Source organism: Ciconia boyciana, chromosome 5, assembly GCF_034638445.1.
Source record: "Ciconia boyciana chromosome 5, ASM3463844v1, whole genome shotgun sequence".
In the NCBI taxonomy this organism is placed as follows: domain Eukaryota; kingdom Metazoa; phylum Chordata; class Aves; order Ciconiiformes; family Ciconiidae; genus Ciconia; species Ciconia boyciana.
Window position 1 is genome coordinate 73,297,224 of NC_132938.1, and position 21,342 is coordinate 73,318,565.

A 21,342-nucleotide genomic window follows, 5' to 3' on the forward strand; every position below is an offset into this window, starting at 1 on the left:
AACATAACACTTAAGGAATGGCTATGGATGGCAACACTGTGTCATTCAGGAACTACATCATATGACAATATATCCACATATTTTGTTTATGCTCCAACTTTCTAACTTCTGGTGAAACAGAAATAAAGTAACCAAGAATAAGACTATTTAGTACTTACACTTCTGTAATCAGTTTGAAAAGTTCAGGAGTGTAAGTATGGCTACATTTTATTTCTGAGTAAACAGACATAGAGTTAAGGTTAAAAGCGGATACAGTTTTTGGTACCTTGACAAAGCTGAGTACCAAAAACTGTATTGAGGAATCTAAATTTAGAGCTATTTGTTTTAGAGAAACTGAGATACAGAGATATCTCTATTTGTTTTAGAGATAGATATTTGATATCCACCATTTCAATGAAAAATGTAACAACAACTACATGGATCTGGAAATTTGTCCTGTATTTCGAGATAGAGATGGATTTAGGTTGTCCATTTTTTTTGACAAAAAAGTGAGATCTTTGCCAAGTCTTGTCCAGTATTTCCTTTCAATCATTTGTGTAGCTCCTCAAGCACACTGATGAAATAACTGATTTCATACAGTTCCAACTTTACAGCTACTGCCTGTAATTACATTACTTTCTCAGTTAACTGTAAAACTGTGCATACTTATTCAAGGAATATTTGTTCACTTTTAATAAGGTTTATTCAAGCCTTCGTGTCAATCTAAGCTGTTGAAAGCTCAGTTTCCCAGCACTGCTGTTTTATGGGGAAGGGCAGTTTTCTCCCTTTTGTTTACCAAAAGCTAGAAGGATATCACTCTAGCATCCACTCTCAGAGCATGAGATGAACTCGACGTCTTGTTCTTAGGTCAAATTATTAATACATATGGGATTCAGTGTGGCATTCGTTCACTCCACAGTAGGAATCATGTAACTGAACAAAAAGCCAGAACGAGACATACTGGCATCTCGGGGATCTACATGGCTAGAGGCAGGTTAATATGCATTAAGTATTATTGGCATAAAATAGCTCAGTATATATTTTCGTGGGCATGCTTACACATATACCGATATGTGTATTTTTTTCTAACTCGACTTTTAAATAAAACTGTTCAACATTTTTTCTAAGTAGATAAATCTGAAATGGCAGCAACGAACTGATTGATAGGAAAATATATTTTAAATAAATTTTCCTAATTAATATTGGCATTCTGAATTTACCATTACCGTATGTGCCATTCTAATTTACTACCCGTTTGCAATGTCCTAGCCTGGATTTCTGTACTGCTGCTCCTGAAAACTCTGCTGCCTTTTAGTAAGAAGGCCAAAAGCAGCAGCTGGCTCAGTATTACAAATTTTAATTAAACTCTTCATTTTCTGATACGTCACAAAGTTTGTCTATGGGAAAAAGCAAAAATAGGCATCAAAAAATGATTTCAGTGTTCTTACATTGCACTGTGTAAATATATATATGCTATTGGCTTTTTCACTCTATCGGTGTCATTCTTTTCAGATGTTAGCTGACAGAATCTAGCTGACTTTTTTATTTTGTTTCCGTTTTTACAGTTCATTGTATCTGGCTGCCACAAGACGTACAAGACTGATAAAAATTAAAGGTGGAACTTTACACTGAAACTTTATTTTAGTGTTACAAATAACTGATTTCTCTCACCTCTTATATATATGTGTGTGGATTCTGTACGCATTAGATCAATACCCGGGGCATATAAAACTGGTGTCCTTGAGAACCTGTTGTCCTGCAGTATCTTTCAGAGCAGCTTCCCTGACCCCAACATTTGGGTTGCAACTGGAAGGACAGGGAAGAGGAGATCTTACAGCAGGGAGGCTTAATGGGAGATACAGACCTTGGAAAGGAGGCTGGGTGGGGCCACTCTTGGATCCTGGGGAACATACTGGAAACTAAAGGTATTGCTGATACAACTGGACTAAGTTAACAGGCCTAAAAGCAACAAGAACTTGTTAGAACCTTTTCCCACAACTTCCAAGCAAGAGAGATGCCAGTCCTTCCCTTATCCTGACAGAGGATGCAAAGGTCTGGGCAGTGACACGGGTCTGCTGATTAAGTCATAAAGTTTCCTGCTCATCAGTAATGACCTAACCCAAATCTTCAGAGTGTTTTTGGTGTCTTTCCCTAAACAGCGTGATTGCAGTAGACAGGACAAACCTGCTTGCTGGAGATGTGAGGAACAGTCAGGACTAGGGAGCCTGTGCAGAGCTCCAGAGGGCTTAGCAGGCAGCAAGTACACCATCTCAAATTCTGAATTGTGCCTTGGACAGCAAAGACAAGCTTGGAGACCAGAGAATTTGTATAACCATCGACCCTGAGGACAAGCATCCCTGCAACGTATCAGGATGGCATATATGAAAAACCAATAAAAGTGCACGGAAATAAAAATATCCTCTGCTTCTGCTTTTTTTCTAATTCAAAACATCTGCCTGCTGAAGGGCAGAGTCTGGTCACTCCAGGCCAGCCACCGAAGAATAGACACTCCTCAAAGCCACCGTGAGGGCTGGTTTCACCCTGGCTAAGCTGTCCCATGAGCACACTTGGTTTGCCTAAGCTATCTCTGCCAGATTGGGTCTTTCTAACAGCCCTGCCTCCAGCTGCTGGGCCAAACAATACGCACGTGCCCATGCCAGACTGGCTCAGTTTTATTATTTTCTGTGAGTGATTTGTGCCTCCGTGAAGGTAGCTGCTATTTCTGCTCATCTTCCACCTGTTTTCCTTCTAACATTTTTAACTAAGCCCCTTTAGCAGATTTGTAGCTCTGCTGCTTCCCTACCCCATATGAAATGCCTGACTTTCCCATTGCATTTGGCTGTTGAGCCAAATGAGCAGCACAAGACGGCTCTCAAAGAAGCGTTGTCAGCTATTCTGCCCCAGAATAGATGTTTTACTGTTAGTCACTTGGGGTTGAGGTGAATCACTCCTACATAAGATGTCAACAGTGTGTTACTATTACTAACCTCCTTACCCTTGCAGCCTGATCCATGGGGATTGCCACACCTCTCATCAGTGCAACCGCTCCTAGTCGTGATGGGGTGAAGGCAAGAAAAGGGGATGTCTACTTCACCCATGGAAAATGTTTTTATTTGTTTTCTGGGTATCGGCTTAGACTATCAAATTAGTTTCATAGAGGACATTTAATGGTTATCTTATGTTATCTCAATTTTAAATCACTTACACTGAGAGCTTTACCAAAGGCGCACCATTTCAGTTACAAGTGTATTTGTGCAGACTGACAGGAAATGTTGGATTTTTCGTGTCATTTTTTTTATACTCACATTTTAACCACAGTTACTTGTTCCAACATATTACACACACTTCACATTGTATATAGTTAAACATTACCAGATTCAATCCTTCATATGTTTTTTAAAATACTACTTTCATACAAACCATACACGCATGAGAATATATTTGAAAGACATCTATGATCCCTGTAATAAAATTGTCTAGGCAAATACAGGAGCAAAAAGCCATTTCCTTCTGGGTAAAACAATGACCCATACCAGGTATGTAATCTTCAGCCTATGCATATTTGCTCTTCTGCTCAATACTTTAATTTAGACATTTGTATATAAGCAAAAGGTAAATCTACCTTTGAAACAAAGATGAAGGTTTCCAAAATGTGCAGTCCGAATTGTTTTACCCAGTGAAGAAAACACTAAATTCTTATTAAATGAGAATACAGTGCCAACATTTGTTTTCCTCCCACTCTGGTCCTTTTGTGTTCTTTGAAACTAAATTGCAATTCCAAAAATCATTCAGATACACTTACTTTTTCTGAGACTAAAAACTGACTAGACTTGAAGTGCCTGCACAGGCAGCTGTCCATTGGAAAAAAATTACAACATAGCAGTAAAACTAAAATATCCAAGTGAAATTTAGCAGAGAAAAATCACAAGAACAATCAGGTAGCAAAATGAGGGTTCATTTCAGAAAGCAAACTTGGCAAGAAAGAAAAAAAAAAGGCTTGAAATATATGGCAATATATTGCAAAGTTAGATCTGTTACCTCGAATCTTTCAGCTGCCAAAGTATGAACATGAACGAGTGTGATGAACAAAACTCTGAAAGCTCTTGTAAGTTATGAAATCTTGTTCTGCATCTAAACTAGCTCATTGCTAAGTCCTAAGACTTTAGCTGAACCAAGCCAAGCTGTGAGGAGACACTTCATCTTCCCAGTTTACAATTTAACACTGCTCTACCGGAGCAATGCATGAGCCAAGATCAAGATGCAGGTTCTCTCTGATTTCACGTAACTTGTCTAAATAGTTCTCACCACCTCTGAAGGAAAAAAACAACAGATCTATCTGAAACTTAATTCTTATGCATCTATCTGAAACTTAATTCTTACAGATTTGTTGTTAGCATGAGGATATCCAACTAAGGGTGGAATTCATATTGGAGTCATTCCTTAGTGGGGGTGTAATTAGTTTAGTCTCCTACATGGCTGCTTATTTTCATGTAACTTGAGAGATGCAATATGTCACATAATATTGTTTGCTCTGACTAATCTGGATGGAATTCGGCACTGGATTAAAAATTCAACAAGGAGCTGAACTGGTATTGAAGGTGCATGTGTACTTACCAGCTGCCCTTTCTTTTTGTCTCTCACGCACAGAGGGAACTAGCTACTGTTTTACTGAATTGACTTCCTCCTGATGTGCCGTCAATATACACAGAAGCACAGAGCCTTGAGGAGCAGTAGTGGGGAGGCAGAGGCGTTTGGACAGGTAAAAAAAAAGACAGCAAGAAAAAAGCACTAAAAAGGAAAGCAGGGTCAGATGCAGAAAAAAGAGGAAGAGCAGTTAGCAGGGAGAGCTGAAGTAGAGAAATTTGAGTGGCAAGGATTTGTCTCATAGACAAAAGAAAATAAAATGTTTGAGAAATATTTGAATAAGAATAAAATAAGGCACTAGAAACCATCGACAAGAATTGTTCTTTAAAGCTAGGTCCAAATCTTAAAGATGTGGACAATTACACATGACCTGTACATGTCATGTGGTATAGGGTAACCTGATTAGTTATAGGTTGGGAAGAGGTGAAGGGGGAAGTGTGCTTCAAGAAACCTGACTCATGGAAGACAGAGAACCTGACATTTGTATGCAGGTGAAGAAAAATATCCTTGACATAATTTTTAAGACTACTTCACTTCTAAAGGCTAGCGTTGCTACTCTTATTTGAAATACACACAAATTTACTGTCAAATCTTCAAGGGCTGTTTCTTCTCTTGAGACTGCTACCACAGCATTACTTATAGTGGACATTATTGCTATTGCTAAGTGTGGGTACAAATCTCAGAAAAATTAGAACACAAAGTTATTGTTTTCTTTATAAAATATTAGTAAGTGAAGGGAATTCCATCTGGTTAAATATTCAAAAAGCCTTAAGAGATGCTCTTTCCCAGGATTTCCTATTTGTTTTACTCACCAGTCTTGCTTACCTGACTACTACCTTATGAAATATAGGAGCAGGTGACATTAAAAAAAATGATGATCAATCAGAGGATTTATTGGAGAATGGCTTAAACTTGAAGTAGATCTAGGGAGTCAAGGTTACTTTGCAATTTTTCAAAACTATTCAACATATTTATTTTTTTGGTATCTCCTTCTCTATAACAATGTCTTCCTAGGTGAATAGCCCTTTCCTTCTAGGTTGTTCCATTATTATAACATTCTTCTCCATTTTTGTTTCTCCTCACTCAAATTTTTGAAAGTATTTTGGTACTTTTCAAGTGGATCATCTGGCAGATCATTTTTCCGTATGGGATCAAATCAATATTTCTCAACATTTTCTTTCTAGTTTCTTCAGGAAACTGCCATCTTGCACTGCTGCACAAAATTTGCTACTCTTAATTATCTTATGTATCTATTATTAATCAAGACAGACAGGCAGACACATATATACACACATGTGGAACTGGAAGAGCTTCTGAACTGGAAACGCTTGTAAAAAAAGACAGCAGCTATCAATACCTGCCTTCTTTGACTAATCAGTAAACTGTAAGAAATATGGTAGATGGATCATTTTTACAGAAAATACACCAAACTAAACACATACATTTGACCTATTAAGAAAAAGGACAACAAAAAATATTCATTAACAATAAACTTTGTAATTCTTTCTTCATTGAGTAAGCAATGGGCTATTTTTGTCATTTTGTAAATGACATTGAAATGGGAAGCCTGTCATTTTGCCACTAGATTTTTCTGCTTTGATTAGAAAACACCAGCTCATTAGCTCCTCTTCCTGTATATGTCCCCATCATCACTCTGAAGAATGCCAGCACTTGAAATAGGACAATTATTTTTAATTTTTTTTCCTAACTCAAGTGCATTTTGCCTTTGGACTTTACACAAAATTAATTATAATTTTCCCTTCTAATCTCTAGTACATCATTAGGACTCTGAGACTGGGAATCTGTTTTCTCTAACAAATGGCTAAATGCCAAACACTAGTGGCATTTTAAAATGGAACTGCGTAAATGCAGCAAAATGCAATCTCCTTCCCTGGCACTTCCCCTCTGGTTTTGACTTGTGTTTCTGAGAATGTCCTCTAGAATGACTTTACTTGCATTAACTTTTTTCTGACTAAGAAAGAAGGAAGTATTTTAATAAGAGCATAGCTTTAATGAGTGGGCATATGGAAAAACCCAACAAGAGTATAAACAGATACAGAGACGCTCATCCAAGTGTTTGGGCGGCCAACGATCGCTTAGGATTCCCATCCCCAGTCTACCTTAACTTGCACATCTGTTTTTCCACCTTTCACAAACAATCCAACAGAAATGCGCTCTGAAACATTACCTCAGGGTAGCTAGATATTACAGAAGGCAGCAGAAAAGAATGACAAAGTTGAGGGCTCTTTACAGGGTTCTGCCTGTAGATATTTCTCCTTTATGAAGAAAGGGCCACCACCTCAACACTTCTGCTTTGTGAAAAGCTGCTGCACTATAGCATGAAGCTGTGATCCCTGAGCTAGTCCTTAAATCTTTTTGTTCTCTCCTTTTTGGTGCTGGGGACTTAAGTGAGGAGGAAAACAGGGATTGTTTAGAGAGGAGTTTAGCTCACAGGCCACAATCTTGTTCGGCTTTACAACTAAGAGCCTCTACACACTGAAGGAGAGTGGATGGGTCTAGCATGGGTCTAGCACTTTACAACATTTTTTTCTTACACTCACTAAGGAGCGTATTGACACTGCTTTTGCAGTTGCACCAAACGAAAAGGAATGTAGCAACTCCACAGCATTCAGAAAAGTCCTCCTAAAGTGGTAAAACAGTAGCACATCATAGCCAAGAACAGGGACCTAAAAGCTGACACAGTTAGTAGATTTGGATGAACTTCTAATACCTATTGATTAGACGAAAGGATAAGTGTGGATTGTGCATGACACTCAAAAAGCAATAGGGTTTAGAAGGGCCAAGGAGTCTTTTAAGCAAATAATTACTTATAAAAGGAATAAGCTTTTTTTCATCACCGTATTGCCCCCAACAGAACACAAAATCTGGCCAGATATTGATCCATTATCAACACCAAGGGGATAAAGTCTTGAACACTTTTAAGTAATTTCTGTGCAGCATCTGTTGACCCTCTGTGTTCTTTACTCTGGTTAATAGAATTAAACCAGAGCGCAATTCAAATAAACTGAAGCAATAAGAAAAGGTTAAGTGGAGCCCACCAGTAAGTACTAAGTTTTTCTTCGTGCTTTTTTCAGTATTTTTAATAACCGTGAGTTTTGTTATTTTATCCAAGAAATCAAAATTGACATATTCAGAAGGAAATATCAGGGATGTTAAATACAGGAAAGAAAGAAAGAAAGAATGAAGAAGGAATAAACAAGGTCTGGCAAAGCCACATACATAGCAACTTGTCAATGACAATTAAAACCTAAGTATTCCTGATAGCAGTGCTTTTATTTCTCAAGGGTATAAAGAGGACTTACTTTGCATCCTAAACATGAGTTCAAATACAACTTCATATATTCTGTAGAAACGAAGAAGGTATAGATTGTTCAGAGCACTGACAAAGAATGTGAACAGCGGGCAAAAATAATACATAGAAAAGTGTAATACAAAAAGTGCAAATTAAACGAACAGTAGCCCAGGCACCACCTTAAATTACACACTGTGAAACCCTATTCAAGTTAGTATGAATATAAGCCAAGGAAAAATACATCGTCATACTTACATACACACATTCTTCATTCTAATTTTGAAAAGTGAAGGCATATTCAAAGTGTGCATAAATACTTAGTACACCATACATACACATTTTTCCCTTCAGAAATTTCCAATCGTTATGTTAACTTGTAAAGAAAAGGGTTTATCAAAGTTATTGTAGTATACTAGAAAGTTGTTCTGAACAAAACATTCTCTCCTCTTAGATCACATTGATAAATGCTCTCATTAACCTTAGTCTCAACAAGGTTAATTTAAATGATACCCAACAGCACTAAGATCTGCCTTATTAAAAGTACAGCGATAAACTAAAATATTGCTGTATTCATTAGGAAACAATTTTGCCTTTTTTTTTTTCAACTAGCAGAAATAGATTTATATTAATACTTTTTAATGCCCAGATGGGTATTACTTGCCTTTTATTGTCAACTTTTTGCTTTATTGTCTCTAACATATTGGAATTCCTAGTTGCTCTGCTGCTCCTGACCATTGTCAGACATATAATATACCACTTAATTTACATTTTTAAACAGTAATGAAATAAAGCATCTAAAAGATGCAAAGATCAGAAAAAAAGAAAAATGTAATATTTAATTATCATTAGCTACTTTACACTATGACCTCATCAAACCCCACTCTAGGTTATAGGACTGAATTCAATGCTAAATAAAATACTTATCAATGTTTCTATTGTCTTTAATTGGACAGGATCAGGAACTTGAAGGATAATTTTAGATTAGATTAGTAAATTCTACCAAATTTCACTCCTTTCTTTACAATGTGAAGTCAGTCCACTTTTCCTTTTGTTTGCATGCTTTTGTAGAAACATCTTCAGCCACAATAAGATGTATGACTGGATTAATTCAATTTTCTTTTTTTTAATTCTTTATGGATATACCAATAAATGTGTTTGCATACAAAATGCTTACAAGTACATTGCTGAATCTGAAGGAGCAATGAGTTTAGCTACTCATGTCCTTTTGGTTGAATTATACTTTCCAAACCATGAATTATGCTATCCTTCCTTTCTATAGGTTCTGTCAAGGGCCACTTTAAGACACACTTCAGAAGAAAATTCCAAGTATTAAGATCTGTGCTATGTGATGTTTGTTCCTCCTATCCCTGCATATCACCAGTACCTATGATAAGCTGTTAGACCAACTACCAACAAGTATGTACAACATTGAGGCACTGATATTTTACAAAAACAGCCATCTTCAAGATATTGTAATCTAGAGAGCCATTGAGAAATCAGTCAGATGGCTGGTACCCAATGTCTTTTAAGAAACTTCTATGTGTTATTCTCTAATGATTACAACACATAAACTATATTTAAATCACTGATACAGAGGAGATTCAGTTAACATTTCAACAAACTGCTAGGATCCAGATCCATAGGTCTAGGGGACCTGTGTGTTTTAGATCCAAAAGATAAAGTTCTTAAAATTGTTATTGATCAAAAACTTCAGATGAAAAATTAAATCACAGCCTTTAAGCCTCTCCAGAGTTTTCACCAGCAAACTGTCTAGGGTCCTAGAAACTGCTTCTTGGTATACTTACAGGAATCCTATTTTCAGGCCTTTATCTTGCAAAGCAAGCTCTCCCAGGAAGCACAGAGGGTCTGCTCTCCCATGTACGCTGCTTCAGATGCATAATCCAACAGGAATTCTCAGCAGAGGAACAACATCTACTCTGTTGCCAAAGGAGAAGGATGCTCCTCCACCTAGCAAAAGAAACAATCTTTACCTCTCAAATAACTCACAGATAACTTCTTCCTCACTTATGATTTTCATTTTTTAGCTATGTTGTCATTCTTTCTGATGATTTTCTGATCCCCTTCTAGGCTCTAACATTTCCTGGCCTTAAATCTATTCAGCTGTAGGCACAAGCTATTAGTACAGAAGTCTGTTGTGTATTTCTTTCAGTATACTAAGTAGTATGTTGTCCTACAGTTTTTCTAAATATTTGTAAAGATACCAGATTGATTCTGAGTCCTTCAGTTAAAGAATTAGACCACTGCAAGTAAAATCGAGTGCTTCCATAACTTACACTATCACATTTCACAATTCACAATCATGATAAACTCATCAATCCTAAGGAAATGGTGATTATCTATAGTGAGCGTTCTAAAATCAGTTTTTCCTATCATGACTTTATGTGATAAACATTTGCAACTATCTGTTTGCACTCTTGATTTATTTATAATTTGTTTTGGTTGAAGAACCACATCTACGACTTCTTCACATGCATACATCTTCCCGCCAAGTAAAAGTCTTTGGCAGCACAATGGAACTAGCTGAGAAGTATCATTGCTAATTTTCCTCATATTTTCACTCACATTCAAGACAAGTTTTATTAGGCTTCAAATACCAATACTATTTTAAAAATGGAACTTACTGATTTGAGAGGCCAGAGTTTAAGTCATACTGAGTCACACAATACTAGGTCACAGCTTCAGATAGGGATTTTGAAGCTATTCTCAAGTGCAATTTTACAGATAGCTAAAGGTTCACAAGCCATCAGGAAATACCCTTCAGATCTCTCGAAATGCAGTATGATAGTAACTGGGCTCAGGTCAGCAGGTTGAAGATGCTGTTTAATGCTGTCATTTATGGTACCTCCTCAGAGGGGACACTTCTGACTTAATGAAAGTTTTGATCATCTCTGAATACTCCTCTGCATGAAAGAAAAGAAGAGACTACGGTATTCCAACCCAGATACATTTTTGTCCTTAGTTGGGCCGCAACTGTTTGCTTGAAATCAAATTTTGATCAAAAATAGGATGCAAGACTAAGAAATAAAACAAAATGAGCAAAAAGCACATAGGTTCTCAGACTGGACAATATAATGTTTCCCTTTAAGATTCCAGTTGCTTAAATGCCTGGAAAAAATGCTCCTTACTCCAGCCCACTAACATCAAGTGTTAAGCATTCTGTTGCTTTGCTATACATAGGCACAGCAGGCTTCTCCATTGCTAACAGTTAAACTCTTTTTTTCCTTCAAGAAGCAATCCTAAATCCTAGGCTTCCTTACGTTGCCTGCTCCAGACAGTCTGGCAGCCTCCTAGTAGGAAAACCTCAACACTGCACAAAAATCATTCAAACCAACATTTCATTGCATAAAATCTATTCCATCCCTCACAAGCCAGTGCTGGCACCCTGGCTAGAAAGTAACCTCTTCTGTTCTCCCCTGTCATTTTTTTTGGTGCTTACCTCCAAACTAGAGCAATTCCACTATTATAAAATATAGCATCATGGTTCCTTATATAGAGTTCTACAGTATCCTGTGTAGGACTACAGAAAATAAGAGTTTCAAGCAGGAAAAGACAAAGGTGAACAGAGTAAGGAATAATACAATCATCAATGTAGCAAGAGATTTCTTTAAAGGTGTCACTTCATTAAATAATCCTCTGTGATCTTTTTAAAAGAAGTTGGAACTGTATTTTATATTCGCCATTGACAAAGCAACAAAATTGTCTTGCTTTCTACATTAAGGACTTTTGCTGACATTGCTGTCTAGATTATTATTAAAATCTGTACTTTGATAGAAGCTTGATTCCTATTTTGTTATTTATTCTACCAATATAATGTACACAAACATCTCTTCTTGCAAGTGCATGACTAATTAAGCAGAAATACATGAATTTCAATATCTTATGTAATTAGCTGTGCAAGTCTCTAGTTATGATCAATAAGCAGTTTGGCTAATCATTCATCTGTGCATTGAAATACAGTAAATACAGAGATTATTTCAAGCCCTTTTTCTACACATATACTACTGGGACCAGACAGAGAGGTTCTGCCTTTCAGTAACGTTGTCTTCAGATTTCCACTGCTTAATATGCTTAATAAAAACCACAATGACTGAGAATATAATAATGACTAGAAAGAAGCCAAGGTCAAAAAACTATAGATCTTCCTTCCCCATTCCCCTCCTCTTTCCTTCCTGTTGTGTAATGCGTTACTATTTATTTTCACTCTTGAAATACAGAAGTAAAAGCATCCACAAAACATGGGTCTGTGTTCCTTTTGTATAGGAGGCTTTGTCTCAGGGAAGAGAAGAAAATGAAATGTTTGTACAAGTTCAATTTTTAACTGATTCTAATACCACATTCATAAAATTAAGAAAAAGCTTTTAAAAATCCAAACTAAAATAAATGGAACAGCTCCAGAAAGCAAAAGTTAAAACTGTGCACCTTTCTGTGTCCAACTGTGAGCCAACTGGTGAGTCCAAGTATCAGTTCAGTATCCTATACATGTAAACTTTTTTTGTTTTATATTATTAATTCCAGAAAAAAAGCCTAAGTCCATTTGGTTAACTGTATAACTCACAAACTGTTCTGTAATCTTTATCTGGTCCTTAGCCGTTCAGACATGCTTACTTTTTTTTCCCCCTGATTATAATTGCAGGGGTCTGGCATCTTCATTATGTCTTTGGGTTCTTACTCTAACTATTGTAAACAAGAAATTCCTTTGCTTTTGAGGAAATAAAGAATTTGGCTAATAGCAATCACTCCTGAAATCTTATTCTTCTGTGCTAGATAGCTGAGAAAAGATTAAATGCAGTTAATTCAACAAAAGGAGAACATGAGAGTTCCTTAGAAATCTTTGGTCTTCTTTAGGATTATGAAGTTGACATAATCACATTTAGTGAAAACAAATTTATTTAGACTAGATTTTGAGCCCCAACAGAAATATATCATCAATGATGTACTAAAAACATATGAAACAAGATAAGCACATCATTATCTGATCACAGATGTCAACATAATTCAAGCAAATTCAAATTATAGGCAGTAAATGATCTAGGTGAGTCTGTTCTTCAGATAATATCTTTGAAAGAATCAAGTTAATGAAGTCCTGGACGGTCTTAAAGTCAACAAACACAGCATCCCTTTCACAATGATATATTCTGAGACTTATTGATTAACTCTCTTACTGTGAACACTTGTGGCTCATTTTTCTACATGGCTAAATAAATTATGCATGTAGATGACTGCATACGTGTGAGTGCTGCACACAAGAGAAGTGCTTAGGCTATCAAGAAGGAAAATTATCTGTACATTTTACATTTTATAAGCATAATACAGAAGAGGTTTATTAAGAGTAACAAATTAATGGCCTGACAGTGCAGAATTGTTCCCTTCAGTACTGTGTATTTCAGAACGTGTTATGCAACCCAATTACGAAAGTGCTAAGTGATAGGAGCATCATTATTTCCCCTTGGGAGATTATTCCTCATACTTGACTGACAGGAATTGCTTTTATCCCTCACATTAAACCTATTTGCCCTCCTCTTCTTAACTACATTCAGTTTTTAATATTTGAGTCTTGAAAAGAACCATTTTCCATCTGTGATTTTACACTCTTTCAATAATTGTAACCTCTTTCTGTATTTCTCCTTTATTGCTGTTTGGTCCTACTGTGCAAACTTAATCCCAGACCTCTTTGTGAGTGTCACGCCAGTGACTTCATTCCTGGCAGGATGTCACTATGATCTGGATGATCCAGGCATCAAAAGCTGTTCTACCTCTGCATTTCTTCAGAGCTTGGGGAGCGTAAAAAAAAAATTTTTTTTAAATCTACCTTTGGTTATTAGTAGCTCTTCACTGCTTTTTTTATTGCTTTCTCCAGGAGAATGAGGAAGGATGTTTGTTTTCAATTGAGTAAATAAATCAAATATTTTTCTGTAATGTTTTCATCATCTATAATTACTTCCATAGCACTGCAACAGAAGCAAAAGGCTTCTTGCTTTGGATATACTTACCAATGTTCTTTTTAATATTAGCTAATTGTTCCTCAAGTTTTCACTTACTTTCTAATTTCCATTTTACATTTCAACTCCTACAGTTTATATGCTTTTCTATTGGCACTGCTTACTAGACCTTTTGAGGCAAAACACTTGAACACTTTGCTCTGTATTTTTCTATATATTATTACTTAACTATAGGCTTTTTTGCCTTTCTTGCATCTGCCTTGTCCATGTAGGGATATTGTAGATTATATAAAAACCTATTCAAAAACCAAACCAAAACAAAACCAAACCAAAAAAACCCAAGCTCTTCTTTGTGTGGAAAAATTTAATGTTCAGTAAACTGGATTTGAATTTATAGTGCACTATTTCTGACTGATACTTCATTCTCTAAAACAGAGCAGAACAGGGCACAACACAGAAATTTTAAAGTTAGTAGAAACCTTGTTGAGTAAATTTGTTCCATGACATAGGACCATCCAGGCTTAGCAGCCATGTCTCCAAGAATTATATACATTTTTTTCAATGTTACAAATATTAGCTCATGTCCAGTACTGTGAATCCAGACAGATGTCATGTTTGTGTATCAGGCTTGCAGGGCTAGCGCACCTGAAGCCTACAAAAGGTCAGTCTGCAATTGTCAGTGCAGATGGGTTAACAGGTCTTCACAAGGAAACTTACAGCTGTGTGGACTTATACTGTAATTTTAACTGACCAGTAAAATAATTTTGCCCCATACTGCATCACATACTAACTTCCTGGAGCAGACAATCCTTACCAGCTTACAATGTGAAAAACTGATTTATAGCTACCAACTCCTTTGTATAATAATATATGCATAGGGGAATATAACCTCTGCTTGTGTGCAGCAAGCAGTCATTTAAAGTACCAACGCGCTGTCTCTCTAAATACGTCCTGATGTGAAAGACAGAATTTGATGGATATAGTCCCCCTGCAATCTATACATTGTCTTCTGCTCCTTTTCTAGGAACCAGTGGCACTGAAACACCCCTGGCTTCCATGGCCAGATAATCAGCCCATCTCCATGAAAAATGCAGGGCACAGCTTTCCATCTGTTTTAAAAGCAAAAGCAGAGAGCTACAGACCCAAGGGACACTATTGCTGTTTTAGGCATTTCGGGGCACTTGTTATCTCTGGCTTAGGTTTGAATGAGGTTATATTTCTAAACTTAGCAGCAGGCATGGTGATTATTTTTCTTGCCACTTAAATGTCCAACAGCAAGGCTGATAGATACAGACTCCTTAAACAGACAGGAGTACATACTACTCTGATTAAGACACCTTATTTTATCAAGTTGTGGTGTACTATCATTGTCCTTGGCTGCACTAATGAAAACTGGAGAATTCCTACTCACTTCCATTAACTCACATTCCACAGTGTTCAGGTTCAATGTTGTCCAACTGTTCTGGTCCCTGAATATAGAGCATTTAATGTCGATTTTTCTCTCAGACTGCTTTTAAGTCCTGTCACTACAGGAAGCAGTAAAAAAATTTCAAGTAGCCAGACAGTTTCCAGTAACTGTAAAGAAAAAAACTTAAGTAAAGATCTAACTAAAACCTTGCTACAAAAATATTTCTAATAAACTTTAACTTTTTATATATAGTAACTTCATCTTAACAACCGTCTGACAAAGCACCCAGACATCCTAACCATGGACACATTTCCTATCACACACAAAACTCCTTTAACTCCACATCCTCTTTCCTAGTGGTCCTCCAAAGACCTAGTGGTCTTTGCAATAACAATCTGAATCTCTTCCTAATGTGCAAATAAGCCCCAACAACCAATATCACTATGTGTGGAAATTTACAATTCTCATTTTTTAAGCAGCAGAATAAAGCCGTATGCAGGGAACATTAACATATTAAACTTGAAAAGAGTACTAATGCCACTACTAATGATACTATAACTAGTGTCCCATATTTGGATCTGCCTTGTAAAAAGAACATCAACAAGCTGTATGTTTTTCAAAGACTTGCAAGAACAATTGGTAGTCCTGAAAACAGTACAAAAATATTGATGAAATTAATTACTTATAGAAATTTGATTTTCCACTGCTTGAAGCACTAAAAAAGTTAGTTGTGGTTTCTAAAGATTTTTCTCTAATCAGTCAGAAGTAATAGGGATAATGTGGAAATAAGTAAAATAATACTTCTATTATGGTGAACATCAAAATATCAATCCCTTCTGTTCTTAAAAAAGAAATTTAAACAGAATGGCCACAGCATTGACATAATACTGTGCTTATATCATGAAAGACTTAAAATAACATAGCATACATTTTTCCTCTTTCAAATGTTATGCTTAGAATAGGCCTCTTGCTACACAGGTTTTCTTGCTACACAAAGAGGGGGGGAAGCGCCCCTCAAAAGGTAAAAACTTTGTTCTCAAACATATTTGACATAATGCACAGAATGGCTGAGGTTGGAAGGGACCTCTGGACGGCATCTTGTCCAACCCCCCTGCTCAAGCAGGACCACCTAGAGCTGGTTGCCCAGGACTGTGTCCAGACAGCTTTTGAGTATCTCCAAGGAAGGAGACTCCACAGCCTCCCTGGGCAACCTGTGCCAATGCTCGGTCACCCTCACAGTGAAAAAGTGTTTCCTGATGTTCAGATGGAGCCTCCTCTGTTTTTGTTTCTGCCCATTGCATCTTGCCCTGTCACTGAGCACCCCTGGAAAGAGCCTGGCTCCACCCTCTTTGTACCCTTCCTTCAGGTATTTGTACACATTGATGAGATTCCCCCTGAGCCTTCTCTTCTCCAGGCTAAACAGTCATTTGTTCATCTTGTAATTGTTTATCTACATATTTTCATAGCTTACCTGCTATGCTATAAGTGGATGATTATCAGACATTCTTCATAAGTACATAGGGTGCAAACAGTAGAATCATAGAATCATTTAGGTTGGAAGAGACCTTTAAGATCATTGAGTCACAGAATCACAGAATCGTATAGGTTGGAAAAGACCTTTAAGATCATCAAGTCCAACTGTAAACCTAACACTACCAAGACGACCACTATACCATGTCCCTAAGCACCTCATCCAAACGTCCTTTAAATACTTCCAGGGATGGCGACTCAACCACTGCCCTGGGCAGCCTGTTCCAATGCTTGATAACCCTTTCAGGGAACTAAAATTTCCTAATATCCGGTCTAAACCTCCCCTGGCGCAACTTGAGGCCATTTCCTCTCGTCCTATCACTTGTTACCTGGGAGAAGAGACCGACCCCCACCTCTCTACAGCCTCCTTTCAGGTAGTTGTAGAGAGCGAGAAGGTCTCCCCTCAGCCTCCTTTTCTCCAGGCTAAACAACTCCAGTTCCCTCAGCCGCTCCTCATCAGACTTGTGCTCCAGACCCTTCACCAGCTTCGCTGCCCTTCTCTGGACACGCTCCAGCACCTCAGTGCCTTTCTTGTAGTGAGGGGCCCAAAACTGAACATAGTATTTGAGCTGCGGCCTCACCAGTGCTGAGTACAAGGGCACGATCACTTCCCTAGTCCTGGGTTGCTATTGGTCTTCTTGGCCACCTGGGCACACTGCTGGCTCATATTCAGCCGGCCATCGACAACACCCCCAGGTCCTTCTCTGCTGGGCAGCTTTCCAGGCCCTCTTCCCCAAGCCTGTAGTGTTGCATGGGGTTGTTGTGACCCAAGTGCACGACCCAGCACTGAGCCTTGTTGAACTTCATATAATTGGCCTCAGCCCATCAATCCAGCCTGTCCAGATCCCTCTGCAGAGCCTTCCTCCCCTCAAGCAGATCAACACTCCCACCCAACTTGGTGTTACCTGCAAACTTACTGAGGGTACACTTGATCCCCTCATCCAGATTGTTGATAAAGATATTAAACAGAACTGATCCCGATACTGAGTACTACTAATCTTAATAAAAGCTTTTTTACTACAGCTATCAAGGGGATCTACAAAAGAGGTCAGTATTTCCTACCTTAGTAGTGAGAAAAGAGAGAAAATGATCTATCCAGTCTGTCACACATGCAACACTGTGGCAGTGCTCGGGCCAGAATCCGATAGTACGGAGTCCCCAAGACTTTACAAATATGGTCACACACACAGTTCTAGCCAAAAACTGCTTTACAGGTGATTCAAGTTTTTGTTTACTTTTTACTGGAGCACAAAAAACTTACTTTGGCGTTATGTTTTTTTGATTTGTCTCCTGCTTCTAAATGCCAGTTCTGCAATTCAATCTGAAATTATGAACTCAAACACATTATTGCTAATTAGAAGCATACTGGCATATTAATAGACTAAGTAACTGCTGGTAGGTTGATATCATAATTTTCCTGCAGAAGTGCAGTGGGAACCAGAACAAAATTAAGGTTTCATTGTGCCTAGAAACATGTAAAAAGGGGGCTGAATCCAGTTGCTATCTAGGAACAGGATCACCGCCTATGTCCTGTGTCACACCAAATGGTGCTCAAGAGTACACAAGCGTGTACAGCAGCACTGTAGTTCCGGCAGCGCCAATTATAGTCAGTACCTGCAGCTCCCAAAGACTCAACTGTCAAGGTGGTGCTGTGCAAGGGCAGTTTCCACTTCAGCTCATGGAAGACAATGCTCAGCAACTTGCAGAACCTCTAAAGAGTCTCCAGGGATCTTCTGTTAATTCTTTGTCTTTCAGCAGATATATTTCCAATCTCTAACACTCTGTGTAAGAGAGGAGGTAATTTCTATGCTTCTCCCATGGCCTTATTTACAAAGGTGTCACAAGCAGCTCATTATCTAGATAGACTGGACAGATACACAAACACAGTAGCATGGTATCATTTGAAAATATGCACTGCAGCAGTGGACAGAGGTATCTTCCCCTCAGATACTCCTTTTCCACTGTGTAAGGTTGCAAAACATGTTTTTTCTCAAACTCCAGTTTACCAATGCCTTTACAAGACCTCAGGTTTGTACTCTACGCAGGCTTCAACCTAATCTGGTGTTCCTTTGGAACAAAAGAATAGATCAAAAAGCCAAAAGAATAGATCAAAAAGCTATATTTTTGAGTGGTTGACGAGTAACTAATATGTTATCTTGAGAGGTTCTAGTTTTATTTCAAATCTATGCTAATAGCAGTTACTAGTTACTATTTTAAACAGTTTTGAACTTAAAACTTTTATAAAATTTTGTGAAAGACCTTCACTACTCGTTATGATAAAAAAGAAAGTTTGTAAAGAAGATATGAACTGTACAATAGCAAGGATTTCAAGCTACCCAGACGTTATCAGCTATTCACTTTTTCCTTTTAAATGACAGATAATTGTTAGTGGTTTATTTAGCTTTTTGTAAGTAGCATAGATCAGAACAATATAAATTTCATTAATTTTGAGCTGGCAAAAGCTCACTTCTCTTCAGCAATTATAAATTCCAAAAACTGTATTTTAGGGCCCCAAGTTTAGAAGCAAAACAGAACAATTACTGTATTTGTTCCACGTTTCCAGTCATAGCCAAGCATCAGTACAGAGACTTGCACTTTCTTCATCAATAACCAGAAAATCAGTAAATCACTCACAAACAGAACAGAACAGAACAGACCTGATCTGTTCTTACCGACACGTTTGAGAACCTTGTCCAGTATGTTGATAACTCTGGTCCAAACTTTGAGTTTCAACAGAACCAGTTAGTAGGTAAGATGTCACTCCTATTATCATTATAAAGCTTAGTGGTTTTTTTAAAGAAATGCTTAGCAGAATGCAATATGTATGATCCCAGAGCTTTTCTTTTTTTTAAAAAAAAACCCAAAAGTAGAGCACAAATAACTCCCATCAAAACTGATATGATGGTGGGATTTATTAGCATCCTATGGCAAGAAAGCAGGAACCTTAAATGTTTATAAGCCTACACTCGCTGGCACTTCTCCACAAAGAGTGGGCGTCAGCTGTGTAGAAAGAGACAAATTAAGAAGGTTCTGTTCTGCCCTTGATGTGTGCGCAGACTTTAACTTCAATTCGTGTCATTAATCAAGAGGAGAATCAGCTCCCAAGCCTACCATAATTTGATATCGGTGTGTTAGCAGGTACCCCATGCACTGAGAAAAGACACACCCAAATGCTGACAATGACGTATCGCCTTGCTGTTAACTCAGTCATATGCCATATGTTTAAACTGAGAGATAGCTGACAACTAAGACAGGACATCAATTATTTTCATCCAGCCATGTTCCAAAACACACATGGGTTCATCCCAGCTTCCCTGTCATACCACTACCTGAAGTCATTAAGTGTTCTGTATTTAAAGCCCTTGCTTTTCTCTAGAAACTGTAATCTAATTGCAATTGACACAAAGGCTCAGGTCAGGCAGGGATGGAGCCTGCAAGGGCTAGTACAGTTAAAGCTGACACCACCGTAAGCAGCAGTCTGAAAGCCACTCCTCCGAAAGCTGCTTCTGCAACTTGCACCTGCTTGAATTTAAATGGAGACTTAAAGACATGCTTTGACTTTCTAACTCCTTATACAAATAAATCTGAGAAACAGATAATGTAAAAATCGTTTTACTGTCTTGCGTGAGGATGAGTTTTAATTCTGTCTGAAGTCTTTAGTTGTGGCTGGGGAGACATTCAGAACTCAGCCCATGCAAAACACCGCAGCTCAAACCGACTGGGGCAGTAACATGGTAAACTGAACCCAAAGCTCTTTTTTTGCTCCCCTGACTGATAGTGACAGGTTAAAAATGTGCAAACCCCGCTCCCAAAGACTATTTCTCATGCATGAAGATGGGTGCTTTAAAACTTTTACCCTGAGTACTTGATTATTACTTGCCTTTCTGGAATACATTTTTATCATTATTCAAGGATCAGAACTAGAATTAGAAAGAATATTACACCACATCTCTATTCCTTGTGTTCACTGATGTGATTTCTCAGACATTAAATCAGAATGAGCATGGAAACTGGAAGTGGCATAGATGCAAAAAAAACCCCCAAAACCATACTTGGAATGCAGAAAAAATACAAATAAAACATTTTCTTATGTGAAATAACTATTATACACTGGAAAAATGAACCTTAGAAAAATCACACTATAAAAGATATTTATAAATTTCCTGTATTGGAACAGGACAATCTATTTTAGTGGTTTTGGTTTCCCCAACGTTTTTGACTATTCTTGAGCTTCCCATTTCAGCATTAGCATTATTTTCCACAATCAAACATATATATTGTAGCATTAATCTTTAAATCAATCATTATAAACCCTTCAATATTCATGGTTTTGCTTCTAAAAAAAAAACCCTCTGCAGCTAAAAGGCTGCTAAAACCCAGGTGGAAAAAATAACTTTTTGTAATTTATAATGGAAAAAAGTATTTTTTTCCTGATATAGTCTAAACTTTCTTTCTCTAGCTTATACAATGCGACCACTACATTTAGTAAGTTTTTGAGAAGTTTTAAC

The 21,342-nt window shown here is 37.5% G+C and overlaps 1 long non-coding RNA gene across 1 annotated transcript in view; it reads right to left on the reverse strand.

The window, feature by feature from the left end:
* Positions 1-21,342, reverse strand: part of LOC140652004 (uncharacterized) — a 164,431-nt gene that overhangs the window by 39,447 nt on the left and 103,642 nt on the right. Inside the window, exon 2 of the long non-coding RNA XR_012042626.1 lies at positions 9,742-9,904. This is a non-coding gene — a long non-coding RNA (uncharacterized lncRNA). The remainder of the gene's footprint in view (positions 1-9,741; positions 9,905-21,342) is intronic.